This window comes from Oryctolagus cuniculus, chromosome 2 (assembly GCF_051225735.1).
Source record: "Oryctolagus cuniculus isolate XC-2025 breed Fujian yellow rabbit chromosome 2, ASM5122573v1, whole genome shotgun sequence".
In the NCBI taxonomy this organism is placed as follows: Eukaryota; Metazoa; Chordata; class Mammalia; order Lagomorpha; family Leporidae; genus Oryctolagus; species Oryctolagus cuniculus.
The window spans coordinates 53,679,098-53,698,666 of record NC_142868.1 but is presented as its reverse complement, the minus strand read 5'-3'; the positions used below and the strand labels follow the sequence as shown (position 1 = coordinate 53,698,666).

The following is a 19,569-nucleotide window of genomic DNA, read 5'->3' as shown; positions in this document are numbered from 1 at the left end:
TTCTGAATAAAAACCCCAGACCTGTTCCCTTACCATCTTGCTTTAGGAGTCACCTTGAACACTGGTCTTTCCCAGGGCTGAACCTGTTTGCAGTCATATCTGCATGAGCCCTGAAAACCCACAGGCCATTTGTTCTCCCAACCCTTGGCATCCAGCTTCTCAGGCAACAGCCGGAGCCCAACACACACCAATAGGCCACACTTGTGTTTCCCGTGGCACTAAGGCATTCTAGCATGCTCTGCCTAAGGATCACCTTGCTCTCACGACACCTGTCTCATACCTTCTCCATAAGCTCTGTCTGGCTCTGTGCCAAACCCAACATTTGTGTTTCTTCCAATCTGAAGTGCTACCTCTCTCAGCTCTGGATCACTCCAGTCCCTATACCACCTAAACACTGCATCACCAAGCCATTCCAAGTCCATAGAATTCTGTGCCTTCGTTTTCAGCTTCCGCTCTACCAGACCCAGGAGGAAATTGCACTCCTATTGCTACTATCAAAAATAAATAAATGGGTAAATAAATCCAAGGATGTTTCTGCCTCTATCTTTTCTAGTAGTCTTCCTTGCCATCTCAGAACATTATCCTTCTTTCCCTGTCCCAGAGTGACTGAATACATTCTCTTGATTCTAGTCCCCTTAAACTACTGTTAGATATTGGACATTAATTATCCACCAGGTTTCTTTGTTTTTTAATGTTTATTTTTAAAGGATATTTCTAGTAGTTTTCTAGCACTACCAAAATAAAGTATCTGAATATATGATTATGTCTGACAGAATTTTCCCTCTGCACTTAAAACACATTTTCATTGAATATAGAATTTTCGACTAACAGCTTTTATTTCATTACTTTAAAGTTGTTGCACCACCATCTCTGCCTTGACAAAAGGTCAGAAGTTAACATTTTCATTGTCCATTTATATTTAATATGCATTTATCTATGATCATATTTATGATTTATCACTGATTTTAGAGCAATTTATTATAGAGTCCTTTTTAGTTATCTTTATAGTTATTGGTTTGTATTTCTTTCAGCTCCTTTATCTGTGACATAGTTTTCATCCAATGTTATATTTTTTTTTTATTTTTAAATCTAGTTCTCTTTGAATCGTGTGATACTATTCCATGTCATACATGGAATACATTACATTTTTACATACATTACATACATTACATTTTTCACTTATTGTGCTTTATTTTGGATAGTTCCTGCTTTTAGGTTTTTAATTTTTCATGCCTTTACTTCTGTCTTTATATTTTTTAATTATCATTGCATTTTGAGATCTTCTTGGTTCTAATATGCTGATTAATTGTTTGGTTTTATCTATGATAATCTAAATATTCTGAATGTTAGTACATATGCATAGCAAATCATTGATGCACATTCTTTCTTCTCTCTAGAGCCCCTTTATCATGGCTCTACTCTCAAAAACATGCATTTTGAGGGCCAGCATTATAGCTCAATATCTTAAGCCATCTCACCTGCAGTGCTGACATCCCCATACAGGCACTGGTTCAAGTCTAGGCTTCTCCTCTTCCAATCCAACTCGCTGTTAATTACCTGGGAAAGCAGTGGAAGATGACCCAAGTGCTTGGGTCCCTGCACAGACATGAGAGACCTAGAAGAAGCTCCTGGCTCCTGGTTTTGCTTGGCCCAGCCCTAGCTGTTGTGGCCATTTTGGGAATGAACCAGTGGATGGAAGATCTCTTTCTGTGTATCTCTCTCTCTCTCTCTGTAAATCTGCCTTTCAAATAACTAAAGTTTAAAAATTCGATATGAATAATATATTTCCTTTCTGAAATACATTGTTAGTTCTCCTATTCTCTTTTTTATACTAATCAAAATTCAACCTTTTAAACACCTTTTTCTCCAATGTCCTTTCTATCAAGCAATGGCAATAGGTCTATAAATTGAAGTGCTGTAGTTGCTGCTTAGATTACCAACAAGTTTTCAATGTAATAACACAGAAAGGGACATTATAACTCTTCTTACTTAGACTGCTTTGTTAACTACAAGAACATTCCTTCAATTATTTAATGTCATCATAGAATTTGTATTAATTGGAATTAGTTTTGTTTGCCTTCATGGATTAAAAAACTATCAAGTTACTGTGGCTTACACAAGATGTATGTTTAATTCTATCTACACTTAAGGAGTCATAAATTGACAGATAAGGGATACAGTTATCTTGCCATTGTTGTAGTTCTAGTATCAGAACCTCTGGTTCTCTATGATTATTCAAGTTACAGCCATATCTACATTCTAGGCAGCTGACGTGAAGGAAGATAGCTGCAGAAAAACATCCTTTACATTCTAATTTATTTTTAATTAGTATGATACAAATACAGAAATTTGCATGAAACAAATATTGATTAACTGCCATAAGATATTTTAACTACTGCCTGTATTAAGAGATATGATCTTGCCACATAGCATATAAATCCTCCATTACCACTTCAAAAACACCAGTTTTAAGGGTGATCACAAATGACTTTTATCATAAAACTTCTTTACTTTCTCTTACAGATTTATCACTTAAATGAATATTGCTAAACTCATTATGATTTACTTTTGCCTGTTGCTATATATCATAGTAGTTTCCTTTAGTTTAAATCATTCTCTCTTCTTTCTCATTTTTAATGATTCCTTGCAGTTTATTTGGTGAAGAATCTCAATTATGTACTGTAGAGTTTTTTTTTTTTAACAGTCAAGATTTTGTTAATTGCATTCCTTGTAGAGTTTTTCATGTTGGTATGTTGGTTGAGTGTCATATAAATTGTGAGCTGGATGTACAGGGTAAGATAGATTTAGAAATGATGGTTTTCTGAGATTGGCAATGTGGAAACACATTTGTAAGAAGCACCCAGTGGTTCATTTTCTGTTATATATTAAGTTACCAGCCAATTATATATTGTTACAAAATGGTAATGCTACAATTCTATAATTCTCCCTTCATTTACTTTCTGGAATACTTCAATGAAAATAAATTGTTTTTATTCACTATTTTGTCAGTCAGAGATTAAGTGTGAATAACAAAGCAAAGGTATTTTATTTGAATTTATAATTAAAAAGAAATATTTGGCTGTCTAACATAGGAGAGGACCAACTTGGTATTAGTTTTAGGGGTGGGTGGATGCTAATCATAACTAATGAATTACAATGTAACTGACTTTTCACCTTATTTAAGTAGATTTTTATATTTACATGTTACAGTTTTTTTGTGAGTGAAAAACTCAGAGTTCATTGCAAAAGAGTTTTAGACCTAAATGTTGCATGATAGTTTTCTTTCTATACTGGATTTCAAGTTGAGTCAAGTAATCTTGTATATCCCATACTCTATACCTACAATAACACATTTCCACATAAACTTTATTTTATTGGAAAATGACATTTGACTATCAATGTGAATCTACTGTGAGTCAATTTCCAATAATTTCAATGTTTTTATATTTGAATGTCATGAGTTGAAAATTTTATATCCATTTCAAATAACCTGCTACCAATTTCTTCTTTAAGCTCTTCAATCTTGAATACAGATTTATAATGCCAAAAATATTTATTTGTTTTGATTTATTTGTTTCATTTATTTATGTATTTTCTGTATACATATTTATTAGAGAGACACACAAAGAAAGAGAAAGAGAAAACTCCAAGACATTGGTTCACTCCCCAAATGTCCACAACTAAAGCTGGTCTGAGGCTGAAACCAGAAGATGGTAATGCAATTCAGGTCTCCATGTGAGTTGGAGGAAGAATTCAATTACTTGAATCATCTCAGCTTCCTCAGAGGATTTACTTTAGCAGGTATGTGGATTCAGAAGCCAGAGCTAGAAACTGAACGCAGATACTCCAGTGTACAACAAGGACATCTTAACCACTAGATTGAATGTTTGATTCTGAAGACATCCTCAAAGTTAAAAACACCTTAATAGGGGCCGGTGCTATGGTTTAGCGGGTAATGCCACTGCATGCAGTGCCAGCATCCTATGTGGATGCCTGTTTGGGTCCTGGCTGCTCCACTTCTGATCCAGTGTTCTGCCATAGCCTGGGAAAGCAGTAGAGGTGGGGCGAGGACTTGGGCCCCTGTGCTCACCTGGGAGACCGGGAAGAAGCTCCTGGCTCCTGGCTCCTGGCTTCAGATCAGCACAAGCTCCAGCCAATGTGGCCATCTGGGGAGTGAACCAGTGGGTGGAAGACCTCTCTCTGCCTCTGCCTCTCTGTGTAACTCTGCCTTCAAATAAGTAAATAAATCTTTTTAAAAAAAACACATTAACAGAAAGAATGAACAAAGATGCCTTCAATAGGTGTATTGGAAGGCTTGCCATAGCTGTGTAAAAATAGTAAGCTCCAGATAAGCCAATAGAAACTTCACAAATATAAATACAAAAATAAAAAGAATGAATAAATAAACACAAATGGAAAGGCATCAAGAAATTTTGGGACAATTTCAAAGATGTCTGTTGGGAAGATGAGGCTGAAAGTAGAGTTTACCAGGTTCCCATGCCTTTATGCCTCCTTCTCTTTGTGCCTCCACGGTAACCGATGTCATGCTAACCAGCATATCCCAAATTGCCATAGCTGTGTTAGGCAACTGTTTGGCTCTGGGCCACTTTTCCTGTAAGCCCACCTAAGCAACTGGGGGGCATAGATGTGACAATTTGCCTATGGATGTGAACATGTGAAGGCAGATATGTAGATGTATGTAGATGTTCTCTGTGTGTGTGTTTGCACATGTGTGCATGATCACTGCCACTGACAAAAAGATGGAGACTTTTTGTTAGCAGGGCTGCTATCATAGGCTAGTGACGGTTTGCTGTGTATTTCTCATCATCACTGTGAATAAAGGGGGAATAACCCTACAAATGGCTTCACATTTTTCTCTGACCTGTTGGAATCTGAATCCACTTGGCTGGGAAATGAGTTCTGGACACACACTTTGGTGTCATCAACAGCATTCTTTTCTGGCTAGTAAGGATTTTTTTTACCCATCAAGGGTAGAATTCAGGAGTGGTTAGTCTCAAGTATGTGGCTCTTGGTGGCTGTGGCCTTGTGGACCACGTGCCTTCCCAGGAGTTGCCTGGAGTAGCAGGCTCACCTACTAGTATGGAAAAGGCATTTCCTTGCTGAGAAAGATTTCTGAGAAGATGGATGCCCTTAGTAGCATGGGCTAAGTAGGATGTGTCTTCCTAATTGCCTTGTGGGCAAAAGACAATGCCAGATCACTGGTGGCAACCCTAAAAAGAGGTCTGCAGGGTTCCTTAGAAGAGGCAAAAATGAGCAGATGGACATCTCACAACAGCAAACAGTGTGGATGTGGTCCTTCTCACTACCTGTAGGCAGGAAATAATGCTGAGCCCAAGCACAGATCTGAGAGCAGTGGAGCTTGCAATGCCTCTCAGAAGAAAAAAAAAAAAAACACACAGCTGAAAAAGGCAGCAACTGTCCCTCTCAAGCCTGCACATTCTACCTTTTTTTTTTTTTTTTTTTTTGACAGGCAGATTGGACAGTGAGAGAGAGAGAGAGACAGAGAGAAAGGTCTTCCTTTGCCGTTGGTTCACCCTCCAGTGGCCGCCGCGGCCAGCGTGCTGCGGCCGGCGCACCGCACTGATCTGAAGGCAGGAGCCAGGTGCTTCTCCTGGTCTCCCATGGGGTGCAGGGCCCAAGCACTTGGGCCATCCTCCACTGCACTCCCTGGCCACAGCAGAGAGCTGGCCTGGAAGAGGGGCAACCGGCACAGAATCTGGAGCCCTGACCGGGACTAGAACCAGGTGTGCCGGTGCCGCAAGGCGGGGGATCAGCCTAGTGAGCCGCAGCGCCAGCTCACACTGTACCTTCACCCTTTCTGGGGAAGGGTTGGGAAGAATGGAGTGGCAACTGTAGCAGAAGTGGGAGAAGCAACTGGATACCTTGACTGCAACTGCCCTCATGAAGCAATAAGTGAAAGAGATCCAACACCAAGGAAAGGAGCCAGATTTCAACATAAAGGGTGACAATACTCATCTATGTGGACATTTTGGGCTGACCTCTCCCTGGGGTTGCGCACAGGGCTGGATATGTCTTCGAGGGGGCTTCAGTAGCAGCACCAGATAGGAGCTTGAGGTGACAGAGAAGGTGAATGTCAGCCAGTGTCCTACTCCTTCTCTTTGGTGGAGAGCATATGGTGGCTGCAAAGGCAGTGACATCGGCAGACCCTTGGCAAAGTCTTAGGGCCTCGGAAAAGGTGAGCCGTCTTCTAGAAAAGGGGGCAGTTTACACGACCAGAGTGTCTGCGTGGTGAGGAGCACCAGGGCTACCATTCTTTGTGAGGCAGTGGGCCAGGGCGCCTTGAAAAACAAGATCCAAAGCCTAGGTGGCACATGACTGAGGGAGGATGGCGATACAACTGTTGAGCTCAAGAACAGTTGGTGGGAGGCAGAAAGAAAAACCAAAGGGGGAAAAAATAAAGAACGATGCAATTTGTGCCCTGAAGGGAGGCGTCATCTCCCTGGAGGTTACATCCATCACCAAGAGACCAGCAAATAATTGCAATGGTTGGGTCCTCTGGTGGCGAGGACAATGCTGAGTCTTCAGTGTTATTCAAGGCTTCAGAGCCACCCCATTATGGAATATAGTGGTGGAGAGGGCCCTGCCCTTGGGGCTAAATCCACAACAATCGATGTCCTTGACTGGGTGCTCAGTACCCAGTAGCATAACACCACTTTGTGTCATGATGGATTTAATATGGTATGATAGTACCCTGTGACATTATTTACAGATTTAAAAGCCGTTATGTCAATTAAGCTGATCCATATGGAGTTGCCCCTTGAAAAATGACTTTATTGAACTTTTGATCTAATCAATGGATACAGCCCAATAGCTACAAACACCTTGTAGAGTGGGCAGTCTTGAACGGTGGCCAACTGATCAACTTGTTGGATGTACACTGGCTTGCCTGCTATCACTGCAGCTGGGCTGCCTTGGAAGGTAACCAATGCCACTGACCACACTGGACTTGGTATTGAAACCACACTTGGACCCACATAGAAACCTTAATGAGGAGTGATATCACAGAACCCAGTCATAGTTATAATTTGTCATTGTAACTTGTATTGTTATTATGGCCTTTGGATGTGATATTCCATAATTCTTGTATAACTCCTCCCACAGGGACTTTCCAAAGATAATGTACATGTAGATTGTAGACAAAGAGATGGGGGCTGGTGCTGTGGCACAGTGGGTTAAAGCCCTGGCCTGAAGTGCTGGCATCCCATATGGGTGCCAGTTCAAGACCTGGCTGCTCCACTTCCAATCAAAGCTCTCTGCTATGGCCTGGGAAAGCAGTAGTAGATGGACCAAGTTCTTGGGCCCCTGCACCCACATGGGAGACCTGTAAGAAGCTCCTGGCTCCTGGCTTCAGATCAGTGCAGCTCCAGCCATTGCAGCCAATTGGGGAGTGAACCATCAGATGGAAGACCTCTCTCTTTCTGCCTTTCCTTCTCTCTCTGTGTAACTCTGACTTTCAATAAATAAATAAATATTAAAAAAAAAGACAAAGAGACTTGAAGAAGTAGAGTTTTGAGAAGATGAGGTTGAAAACTGGAGTTTATCAAGTTGCCACACTTTTATGCCCCCTTATCTTTCTGCCTTCATGATAACCAATGTCATGGTAACTGACAGGCCTATGACTGCCATACCCTGTTATGCAACTGTTTGGCTCCAGGCCACTGTTGTTTGTAGGCCCATACAAGCACCTGGGAGTATGATTAGATGCAACTGTTTACAGATGGATGTGGATATGCAGATACAAATATGAGGATGCATGTGGATGTCTGTGTGTGTGTCTGTGTGTGTATGTGTGTGTGTGTCTGACTGCTGCTACGTACACAAAGATGCATACCTATTGTAGCCCAACTGCCATCATGGGCTAGTGACCACTGTACATTTTTTTGCATAAGTAGGGATAACCTTACAATGACTCTGAGTTGTTCTCTGACCTGTGAGAATCTGAATCTATTTGTTTGGAAACTGAGTTCCATAAACAAAGTGTGACATAGGTATAATTAGAATACCAGGAAGACAAAAATCACAGACCTCAAAGATCAGAGAACATTAAATGGGATTCAAAAACAAAACAGACAACTATCCAGGCATATGTTGTTCAAAATGCACAAAATCGAAGAGAAAGGAAATCTCAAGTCTGAGGTGAGGGGAGAGATCAAGAAATCATCTTTCCAATAGTGGAACAAAGGTTAAAATTGCAGCAAACTTCTAATCTTAGATCTGCAAACAAGAAAAGAGGAAGCTGAAATTTAAAGTGGCGAAAAAAAAAAACAAACATGCTTACACAGAATTTTATAAATGCAATGAATTTGTCTATAAAATGAAGGGAAAACTAAAAAGTTGGTTGGGCTACCTCAGACATTACCTGGCCCTACTTCTTTCCCCCGCTTTTATCTATGTATTTTTTTCCTTTGTCTTTCTTGTCTTTACCATGTTCAGTTGAAATTCAATACACACAAGTTCTCATTTAAAGGATTTTCCCTTAGGAGGGAGTTTTGGTTGATTTTGAGAATCCATTAAATACTCAATTGCTTTTTTTTTTTTTTGGTGCCAATTTTAAATGCAGGCTTATTTAAGACACCACATTTTCCACTTAGATACAGTGCTTATAAAGTGCAATGTTATTTCTTTTCCCTGTGTACTTTTTCCATATTCAAGTATTGAGAATTGCCCAGTAATTTACTACAGCAGCTAAACTTTAAAACTGCCACAGAATTTGCTACAAGTTTGGGTCCTTCCATCTTCTACTGTGTGGAACAATACTGCATCTACACTGGGGTTGGCTTAATCAACCTCTTCAATGGTGGGCCCTGAGGAAGCACCATTGGATGGAGGAGCTCCCCCACCAGGGAAGCCCCCAGGCATTCCTCCAGGCATGCCTCCTGCACTCTGGTACAGCTTGGTGATGGGTTTGCTTCAGCTCTTTCTGCTGTTGTTCAAATTCTTCCTCTTCTGCAGTCTGCTTCTTATCCAGCCAGTTGATGATTTCATTGCATTTGTCAAGATTCTTCTCTTTAACCTCATCACTAATCTTGCCTTGAAGTTTTCCATCCTCAACAGTTGCGTTCATGTTGAATGCATAGGATTCAAGTGACTTCTTAGAGGACACCTTGTCCGTCTGCTTCTCAGCTTCAGTTTTATACTTCTCAGCTTCCTGGGCCATACACTCAATGTCTTCCTTGCTCAAACGGCCCTTGTTCTTAGTAATGGCTATCCTGTTCTATTTCCCTGTACTCTTATCCAAAGTAGATATATTAAGGATACCACTGGCATCAATATCAAAAGTGACTTCAATCTGAGAACACCTCAGGGTGCAGGAGGTATGCCTATGAGTTCAAACTTGCCAAGCAGATTGTTAGCCTTGGTCACGGCATGCTCACCTTCATAAACCTGAATGAGCACACCAGGCTGGTTGTCAGAGTCGGTGGTGAAAGTCTGTGGCTGCTTGGTAGGGATGGTAGCATTGCCCTTGATGAGGACAGTCATGACTCCAACAGCAGTTTTAATACCCAGCGATAGAGGCACCACACCCAACATCATTACTTATTGATACCTGCTACTGAAGTATGATTCCTTCTATTTCAGTTCCTTGTCTCAAACTTTCTTCTTGAACTCTGAATTGAACGGCTCTTGGCTCTTTGAGTCTCGGGCTGCACAGATTTCATATTCCTTAACTGCAAGTCTTCCTGCACAAATATTATGCCAGGGAATCTTGTGATTGATATCATGAAAGCCTTGTAATGATTGGTGACTCCTTATCATGGCCTCTTTGGGAAGACTTTATATCATGATTTTTTGGTATACAGTTGATGAGAGGTTTCCTTTTTGGTATCTAACTTGCCTTTTCTATTTTTGTGCTTGGATTTTGGCAGATCAAAATACTATATTGTGGCTGGCGTTGCAGTATAGAAGGTTAAACCTCCGCTTGTAGTGCCAACATTCTATGTGGACACCAGTTCAAGTCCTGGCTGCTCCACTTCCAATCCAGCTTCCTACTGATGTGCCTGAGAAAGCAGAAGAGGATGGCCCAAGTACTTGGAACCCTGCACCAACGTGGGAAAGCCAGAGAAAGCTCCTGGCTCCTGGCTCCTGCTTCGAACATTTGGAGAGTGAACCAGTGAATGGATGGTAATATCTCTCTCTCTCTCTCTTTCTGGCTTTCAAATAAATAAATCTTTTACAAACATGCTATATTATCATTATTTTCTTTCCATGATCCTCTTCTTGCTATCCCAGTTTGACAACACTTCATAATAGTGAAATAGAATAGAACACACAGATTTTTACCTTTTTGGGTACAATTTAGTCATATTGTCAAACCCAGATTCAAAAGAGCCTGAAGAACTGCATTTTCTAGCCTACTATATGCCCAACTTAAAACTGTGGGTTCATTTCTCAAGGTGGTTTTTTTTTTTTTTTTATTTATTTATTTTTTTAACAGGCAGAGTGGACAGTGAGAGAGAGAGACAGAGAGAAAGGTCTTCCTTTTGCCGTTGGTTCACCCTCCAATGGCCACCGCGGCCGGCGCGCTGCGGCCGGCGCACCGCGCTGATCCGATGGCAGGAGCCAGGAGCCAGGTGCTTTTCCTGGTCTCCCATGGGGTGCAGGGCCCAAGCACCTGGGCCATCCTCCACTGCACTCCCGGGCCACAGCAGAGAGCTGGCCTGGAAGAGGGGCAACCGGGACAGAATCCGGCGCCCCGACCGGGACTAGAACCCGGTGTGCCGGCGCCGCAAGGCGGAGGATTAGCCTAGTGAGCCGCGGCGCCGGCCTCTCAAGGTGGTTTAAAACCATGAGCTATTTAAAAAATAATTTCCTTCAAAAATAAAATGGAGATTAAATATGTATGTATGCTTTTTGAATACAGAAGCATCATAATAATATTTGCTTTTTAAGCCAATAGTTTGTTTATTTCTATGTGTGACTTGGTGTCTAGAAAAAATCATTATTGCTTAGTTCCTCTGTTATTCTCTTCATTCCTATTCAGGAAGATGAATTAAATTATTGGATGAACAAATGGAATAATCATATCCTATGAGGTCCTCAATGCTTTCCAGATTGCTAGAAAGACACATTGAAGAATTGTTATCTATTCTCCTTTTTTAGGCCTCACATATTGTTCCCTCAGCACCATATTTTGTTTTTCTTTGATATGTTTGAAGTTATGAATGCTTTGTGCATGGAATAGAATTTTTACTACCAGGCAACACTGTATTATGATACTTGAAGAAGGAAAATCCAAATTTAATAAAGTAGGAAGAAAACATGTGTCAAGGCATCTTTAATAAGAAACAGCTTCAGAGGTCAGTATTTTATGTCAGAATTTAAAACAGCTGCAATAACCAGAAATGAGATAGTGATATAAACATTATTCCTTGGGGATAGTATACATGCTTAGAATAAAAATCTTGGATATAAACATGATATTTAAACAAGCTTAGGAAAAACAGTGTGATAAGCTATACATAATGTGATTTAATCTAATACAAAATCTTTTAACATTTGCATCCCATTTTCTATGCTTCAGACTAATGTCAACGATATTACTTGTCTCCTAAAATTTCAAATCATCCTAAATATGCTGGATGCTTCAGCAAGCAAGGATAAAATGGCTCAATGTTCTTTTATTTCAGATAAATTATTCTAACATAAGAATAAATAAAACATTATGGATTATCAAAGTTAAAATATAAAGAGTTCAAGTATGCATTAGTGTCTGTAAGGTTTCAGATCTTTTTCTTAAGTGTTATGTTTTAAAATAATTTTTGTGGTATTTCACAAACATTTATTTCATAGTGATTATGAAATTAAAAGTAAAATGCAGTCTAATGGCAATGGTATGCTCTCTGTTACTTGGAAGGCTGAAAATATCATCATACATATTAAATAGAAAGAACATAGGCTAAAGGAGTTAAACCTTGAATTCAAGCCCTTCTGCCTTAGAAAAATTGCTTAACTTCTCTAGGCCAAAGGTTCTTCAATACTTTCTTCAAAGTTTTACAGTGGGCATTAAAAATTGTGTATTTAGTTGAATACAATATATCTTGCCCTTAGAAAGAGTATAAGAATTTAGTGTTATAGCTGGAACTCTATGAGACTCTCAAATTGGGGGAAAATTTGAATTCAGAGAACTGTTATAAAGAATTATTGCCAAAGAATTGTCTAGAATTTAGGGAAATCATACAATGCAAGGTTGTAATCCAGAGTTAAATCCACAAGAGACTTAAGAGTACATTGAGCTGGCACCGCGGCTCACTAGGCTAATCCTCCGCCTTGGGGCGCCAGCACACCGGGTTCTAGTCCCGGTCAGGGCGCCGGATTCTGTCCTGGTTGCCCCTCTTTCCAGGCCAGCTCTCTGCTGTGGCCTGGGAGTGCAGTGGAGGATGGCCCAAGTGCTTGGGCCCTGCACCCCATGGGAGACCAGGAGAAGTACCTGGCTCCTGCCATTGGATCGGCGCGGTGCGCCAGCCACAGCGCGACAGCTGCGGCGGCCGTTGGAGGGTGAACCAACGGCAAAGGAAGACCTTTCTCTCTGTCTCTCTCTCTCGCTATCCACTCTGATGTCAAAAAAAAAAAAAAAAAAAAAGAGTACATTGAAATACACATATAATAGATTACTGACCTACTCTTACTTCTCTTCATCTTCCATAAATGCTTGTCTCCAGCTGAATTAACTGGTAACTGGAAATTGGAAAATAAAGAATATTGAAATAGTCTTTTTAGTTTAGCTTATTGAGACCCAGAGGAAGAGTAGAGAAAATAATTGAGGCAAATGGAAGACACACAGTCCAATGAGTATACACACACAAGCCCCTCCCCCCACAGACACACATTTAAGTGAACTTACCTGATTAATAAATATGCTCAACAAATTATAATATCTATCATTTTTCACAAAGCAAATAATAGTTCAAAACACAAAAAATATAAATAAATGTTATGCACAGTGAAAATGTAGGATAAAGCATGGCCCCAAAACATTGAAATGTATTATTATTATGCCTTGAGCAGATATAGAACTTCTCAAAGCTGAAAGTTATTACCTGGGGACATGAAGCCCCTCACTCACCACGTTCTGATTCCTTGTAATGCTTCTTGCCTGGAATTCAGCTGCTTTCAACAGAAAGTGTACGAAAGTCAGACTGAGGTCTTCCTGTATCAAGAAATTAAGGACACCAGCAGCTGAGTATGCTCAAAACTTGAGGGAAAAGAAAGTTTCAGACTTTTGTTATTTCATTGAATATAGGAATCCAAAAGACTATTGTTTCCAGGCCCTGGGGGGCAAGGCTCATGTGAATTCAACTGATGGGGTTTTTTTTCACAGTCCACACTAAGAATAAGAAGTTAATGTGTGGCCGGTGCCGTGGCTCACTAGGCTAATCCTCCGCCTTGCGGCGCTGGCACACCGGGTTCTAGTCCCAGTCGGGGCGCCGGATTCTGTCCCGGTTGCCCCTCTTCCAGGCCAGCTCTCTGCTATGGCCCGGGAGTGCAGTGGAGGATGGCCCAAGTGCTTGGGCCCTGCACCCCATGGGAGACCAGGAGAAGTACCTGGCTCCTGGCTTCAGATCAGCGCAGTGCGCCGGCTGCAGCGCGCCAGCCACAGCAGCCATTGGAGGGTAAACCAACGGCAAAGGAAGACCTTTCTCTCTGTCTCTCCCTCTATCCACTCTGCCTGTCAAAAAAAAAAAAAAAAAAAAAAAAAGAAAAAGAAGAAGTTAATGTGAATGTATATTGTTAATGGAATCCTTTGGGCTGATTCAGCAACACTGTTATTGCTTCCTTATATGAATATATGCTAGAAATTAATGTTATGTGCTGTGGTTCACTGTCCTATAAGTGGCAGAAAATACACCCTAGATTCATAAAAGTCCATGTGGTGTCTACAAGCTGTGCTGGGATAGATGAATCATTCCTACCTCTTTCAACACTGCCAATCTTGTGTGATCCAATACAAGATTGCAAGGGAAAAAAGACACCTCAATATGGTTTAGGATGTAAGATACAGGGTTAAGAGATTGACTACCTCTATGCCTAGCCCGTGTATCAACTAAAAAGTAGCAACGGTGCTGCAGCCTTATAAAGGTTTTTCAAGAAACAGATTCATTTGTTCCTATTTTCCTTTCTTTTCTAGATATGAGAGTGCAGCTGAGTCTGACACAAAACAATGATACTTGCTATGCTGTCTCTGACACTGCCCACATTGTATTTTCTTGTTCACAGGCAGTCAGGAACCAAGACTAGTTTACATTCAGTTAGCAAGATCTCTAACATATGTTCCTGGTTCTTTCCAGGAGCTGCCTAAACTACTCTGCCCTTGGACACCAGTCACATGGGTCAGCATAGAGGATGAGTTCTCTGATTTCTAATGTGCAGTTTTTACTACATATGAGTAGCTGATATCCTGTCGATTGCCAATTCCACTATTCAATCTTAAGGCTCTAATGTGATATTATCACATGTCTTACCAGCAAAAGTAAATGATTAACTTTGACAAAACTCAAGGCTTTTCTCACCAAATAAAGTTCTTGGGACTTTGTTAGTGGTCTCACAGTGTAATGAGATCTCTCTAGAAGACCAAGTAAAAACTGTCGTATTTTTGGAATTCACCAGCCAAAAGAAAATTTAACACTTTGTTGAACTTTTTGCTAATTGGGTACAGTATGCACCCCACTTCAGCATTCCATTTGGCCTTTTATATACAATAACCATCAAATCAGCATCTATTGAGACTGCACAAACTAACAGGTCGCTTTGGAAGCTGTCTATGAAGCGGTAGCGTGCACGTTCTACCACAGATAATCCTGAGCATGATTATCTCTTAAGGTTGCGTGTCTCTGTAGCCTTCTCTCCAATCTGGTATTATTCCACTCAAAGCTTTTATATGTTTCTGTAAGAATTTTAGTTGACAACCTCCTTTAGCATTACAAAAATTTGGAAACTTCATTCTTATTTGAACTTCTAGTTCCATAGTGACTAATGAATGTATGTACATTATTATATGTATAATAACTTTTGGGGGCTTGTTCAAGTTTTTCTCATTTTTCTCTTAAGATGTTTTGTTTACTTTAGTAGATTTGGTTAGCTTTTATTTTTTCTACCCTGAAATGCAGGTCCACATTCAGATATTTTAGAACTTGCAATTATATATGAAAAGCTAGAATACAACTCATATAAAATTTTGTTTGCTGTTCTTTGTTTTACTCATGTATTTTGAATTCAAACTCACTTTATTAACTTAATATATAATTACTTTCAAGGACTGGGGCTGTGGTGTAGCAGGTGAAGCTACCACCTGCAGTTCCAGCATCTCATATGGGTGCTGGTTCAAATCCTGACTGCTCCACTTCCAATCCAGCTCTCTGCTATGGCCTGGGAAAGCAGTAGAGGATGCCCAAGTCCTTGGGCCCCTGCATCAGTGTGGGAGACCTGGAGGAGGCTCCTTAGCTCCTGGCTTCAGATCAGCTCAGCTCCAGCCATTGCAGCCAATTTGGAAGTGAACCAGCAGATGGAAGACCTCTCTCTCTCTCTGTGTGTGTCTCCTTCTCTCTTTGTGTAACTCTGACTTTCAAATAAAATAAATTTTAAAAATATATAATTACTTTATTTATAGCATTTATGATTTTATATATTAGATATATGAATAAAAAGTGTATTTATATTATTGTATATAATTATATAGTGCCTACATTATTGTTAAAATCATTTCTCTTCATGTGCTTCCATGCCACAATTCATTCAATTAACATGGGGAGCAGGTCTTGTGATTTAATTATATCATTTCATATTTTCATCACTATTCAAACAACAGAATGCAATCTAAAAGTATTTTTTAAACTTTTATATATATATATGAGACATACAAATATTCAAAGATTCATTAAGGAATATAATCATTTGACAAGGGATTACCAGACATAAAATAAAAGAAGGCAATGGGTTGTGTTCCACAAATCTGTACCATACTGTTTTGCATTCCTTCCTTGCAATCATAATTTATTGAGGACTTATGTGATTTATACTTTCCATAGATCTACCTTTCAAGCAGCATTTGAACAGCATTTGAATTTGCTCATATTTAATGCCAGCTTCAAAATTCTACATTAAAGCACAATACCTTTCAAACTACTTGGCCTTTGGTGAAATGCCAACTTTGATTGCGCTGAGAATATAATCAGTAGTTGTCATACTCAGAGATTATAAAGCTGAGGAAAAAAGAGACAAGGAAGTCAGTGATTTTGCACTGAACCACAGCTTATTGACTACAGCTGGGGTACATCATAAAACTGTCATTCAAATCTGGTGAAGAAAAACTCACGTATTGCCTCTAATTTTTCCCTGGGCTCAGTTTGTAGCAGGAAGCTCTGTGACAGCATTCTGCTAACAGCTGTTTGATGCCAAATAGTCCTTCTCAATTTACAGAGGTAACAACATGAGAAATATTTTCATTGAGTTTTCCTCAATACATACAAAACATGAACATTGTTATATTAATAAAGATGGGGATATATCAATATATTAACCATCATTCCAATACATATTATATGTAGGGGAATAACACATTCTTGTTAGGGGCAGGTGTTGAGGCACATTGGTTAAAACGCTGATTGGAACACACGCATCCCAAATCTAACCGCTTGGTCCAGCTACTCCGAACTTCTGCTCCGGCTTCCTGCTGATACTACCCGGAAGGTAGCAGATGATGACACTAGAATTGAGGCTACTGTCACTCACGAGAGAGACCCAGAAGCAGTTCTTGGCTCTTAACTTTGTCCTGATCTAGCCTTGGCTGTTGCAGAAGTTCTGACCATGAACCAGTGGATAGAAGATATTTATAGATATCTGTTCCTTTTTGTCTCTCTGTTATTTTGCCTGCAAATTAATTAATTAATAATTGATTTTTAAAAACATTCTTCTTTTTCATAGGGATGTGCATTGAATTGGGTCTCTCAACATTCACATGTTGAAAATTGAACTCTCCATGTGACTCTTAATTGGAGACAGGGCTCTTAAAAGAATAAATAAGATTAAATGAGGTTATATGGATGGGAACTTTATTCAACAGGATTTGTGCTTTTAGAAGAAGAAGAGAAACAGGAGCATATGCATATGGAGGAAAGGCCAAGTACAATAAAGAACTGTATTAATATGGAAGAAATGAATCTGGAGAATGTTACTTAATCTCTGTTTCATCAGACGTGCATCTGAGTATGTTTTACAGATGTACATACCATTGAATATATAAGGGAAAAGAGACACCAGACAGGAGTGAAGTAAGAAGGCTGGCCTGCACTTAAGAGGTATCTAAATTGAAAATTTTTCATTTTGTAATGTTCTGGACCAAGCAACCAAAAATATATAAGTATAATACTTTAATGATAGTCAAACAAAATACTGAAAGGCAATTTAGTGACTGTGGCTTTTGATAATTTTTCTTAATATATTTATTTTCATCTATATGAAAAACAGAGGGAGGGGGAGAGAGAAAGAGAGTGAGAGAATGATCTTCCATTGCTAGTTCACTCCCCAGATACACACTACTGCCAGGTCTAGGCCAACCAGAAGCCAGGATTACAAAATTCCACACTAGTATCCCACATGCTAGCAGCAGCCAAGTATTTGATCCATCACCCTCTGCCTCCAGGGATGCATTAACAGGAAGCTGGATCAAAAGCAGAGCAGCTGGAACTGAAATCAGGTGCTCTGATATGGGATATGGGTGTTGTAAGAAGCAGCAGCTTAACTCACTGCACCACAGCACCCACCTCCTCACTGTTCATCATCTGAGGACCATCACCTGAAGTAACTACCAACAACCATGTTAAAATTATTTTTGGATTTTGCCTTTAGGCAGGTCACAGTTCCGATTTCTCTCTCATATTTCTGTCATTGTTATTGAGCATCCCTTACAAATTCATGTACTGTTAGTTAACTCTGCAACTGCCTCCTACAATTCCCCACTCCTTTCCTTGGTAATTCAATTTCCTATTGCCGCTATAAATAATGATTATCAATTTATTTACTTAGCATAACACACATTTATTACCTTCCAATTCATGAAGTACAAACTCCAAAATGGGTCTTATTGGATTAGAATCAAGTTGCCCACAGAACATCCCTTTCTGGAGGCTTTTGAGGGGAATCTATTTTTGCGTTTTTTAGCTGCTAGATGCCGCCTGCATTCTTTGGTCATGCTCCAACCCCACCCTCAAAGTCAACAATAGCTGGTTTTATCTTTTTCCACATTTCAGTGTACTTGCTTGAGTCTTCTGCTTTCCTGCCACTTGTCAGCAGACTTTTGGTTATACTGGGTCCAGACAGGTAAACTAGAATAAGTCCCTCTCTTGAGATTAGCTAGTTAGGAACATTCATGGAAATGTTTCCTTAATTCTCCTTTGTCAAGTAATGTAACAGATACAGGTCCTGAAGATCTGAATGTGAACACATTTGAGAGATCTTATTTTATTTACCACAGCAGTTGGTGAAGAAATGCTAGTTATATGCAGACAGAAACTGTTGAATTTTGTATTTCTTCTTGCAGAAATCATTTTAAGGATATTTCAATGAACAGTGCTTTCACTCACAGGTGTGATTCTAATAGAAGTAATTTCAAGCTCTGCAATAAGACAATGGGAGCAATCCTCAGGGGAAGTCTCAGATATTGTCAAGTTTATAAATCATACTTGATAGGTGGCCTTCTATTCTAAACGCATGGTGTGCTCTGCATAAATAATAATAAAAACCATGTTTTAAACTTAATGTAGTATGGAAAAATATCTGTGTCCTTGATAAAGCAGTAGGGGAAGGTATACACTGAATTATAAAATCTTGATCCAGACCTCTGAAATAAAATTGGAGGTGTGCACTGCAGCATTTAATTAACTCTTGTTAAGATTTTTATTATCATTTTCCACAGGTATTATATGTAAAATTTGAATGTAAGGATGACTTTTTGTCTACTTTAGAATATCTAAATTATATCAATTATTCCTGGCTGATACTCATCATTTCAAAATCCTGCTGCTTTAACACTAAATACTGTACTTGGCAGTTCTCAGAAGAGTCAATCAGTGAAATAACTTTTAAAAAATTATAAATCTTTGCAAAGTATTGTTTTATCTATATCTTAATCATCTTGTGTGCCTATTCATATTCCTTGGGTGTATCTGGAAATTCATGTAACAAAATTATTTCAGGTTGTCACACCTACCTATAGAAAAACTAAACCGGGTAGGTATTTGGTCTTAATTTATCAGTAGGCTGTTACTATAGTAATGCTGCAAAGTTCGCTATATAAAATCTCAGTGGTATATGTATTTATGATTATTTTATCTTTAAATTAATCCTCTTTCAATATATAATGTTCTTTATCTCTTTTTACAGATTTTGATTTAAAGTCTGTTTTATCTGACATGAGCATACCTACTCTTGTTTGTTTTTGATTTCCATTTGCTGAGTGTCTTTTTCTAGCCTTTCACTTTCAGTCTATGTGTGTCTTCATACATGAAGTTTCTTTTAGAATGCATAATGCTGGGT

General features: G+C 39.4%; 1 pseudogene; it reads right to left on the bottom strand.

Moving 5' to 3' along the window:
* Nucleotides 1-8,820: 8,820 nt before the first annotated feature.
* Nucleotides 8,821-9,576, bottom strand: LOC149127762 (heat shock cognate 71 kDa protein pseudogene; annotated as a pseudogene).
* Between the last annotated feature and the right edge of the window lie 9,993 nt (nucleotides 9,577-19,569).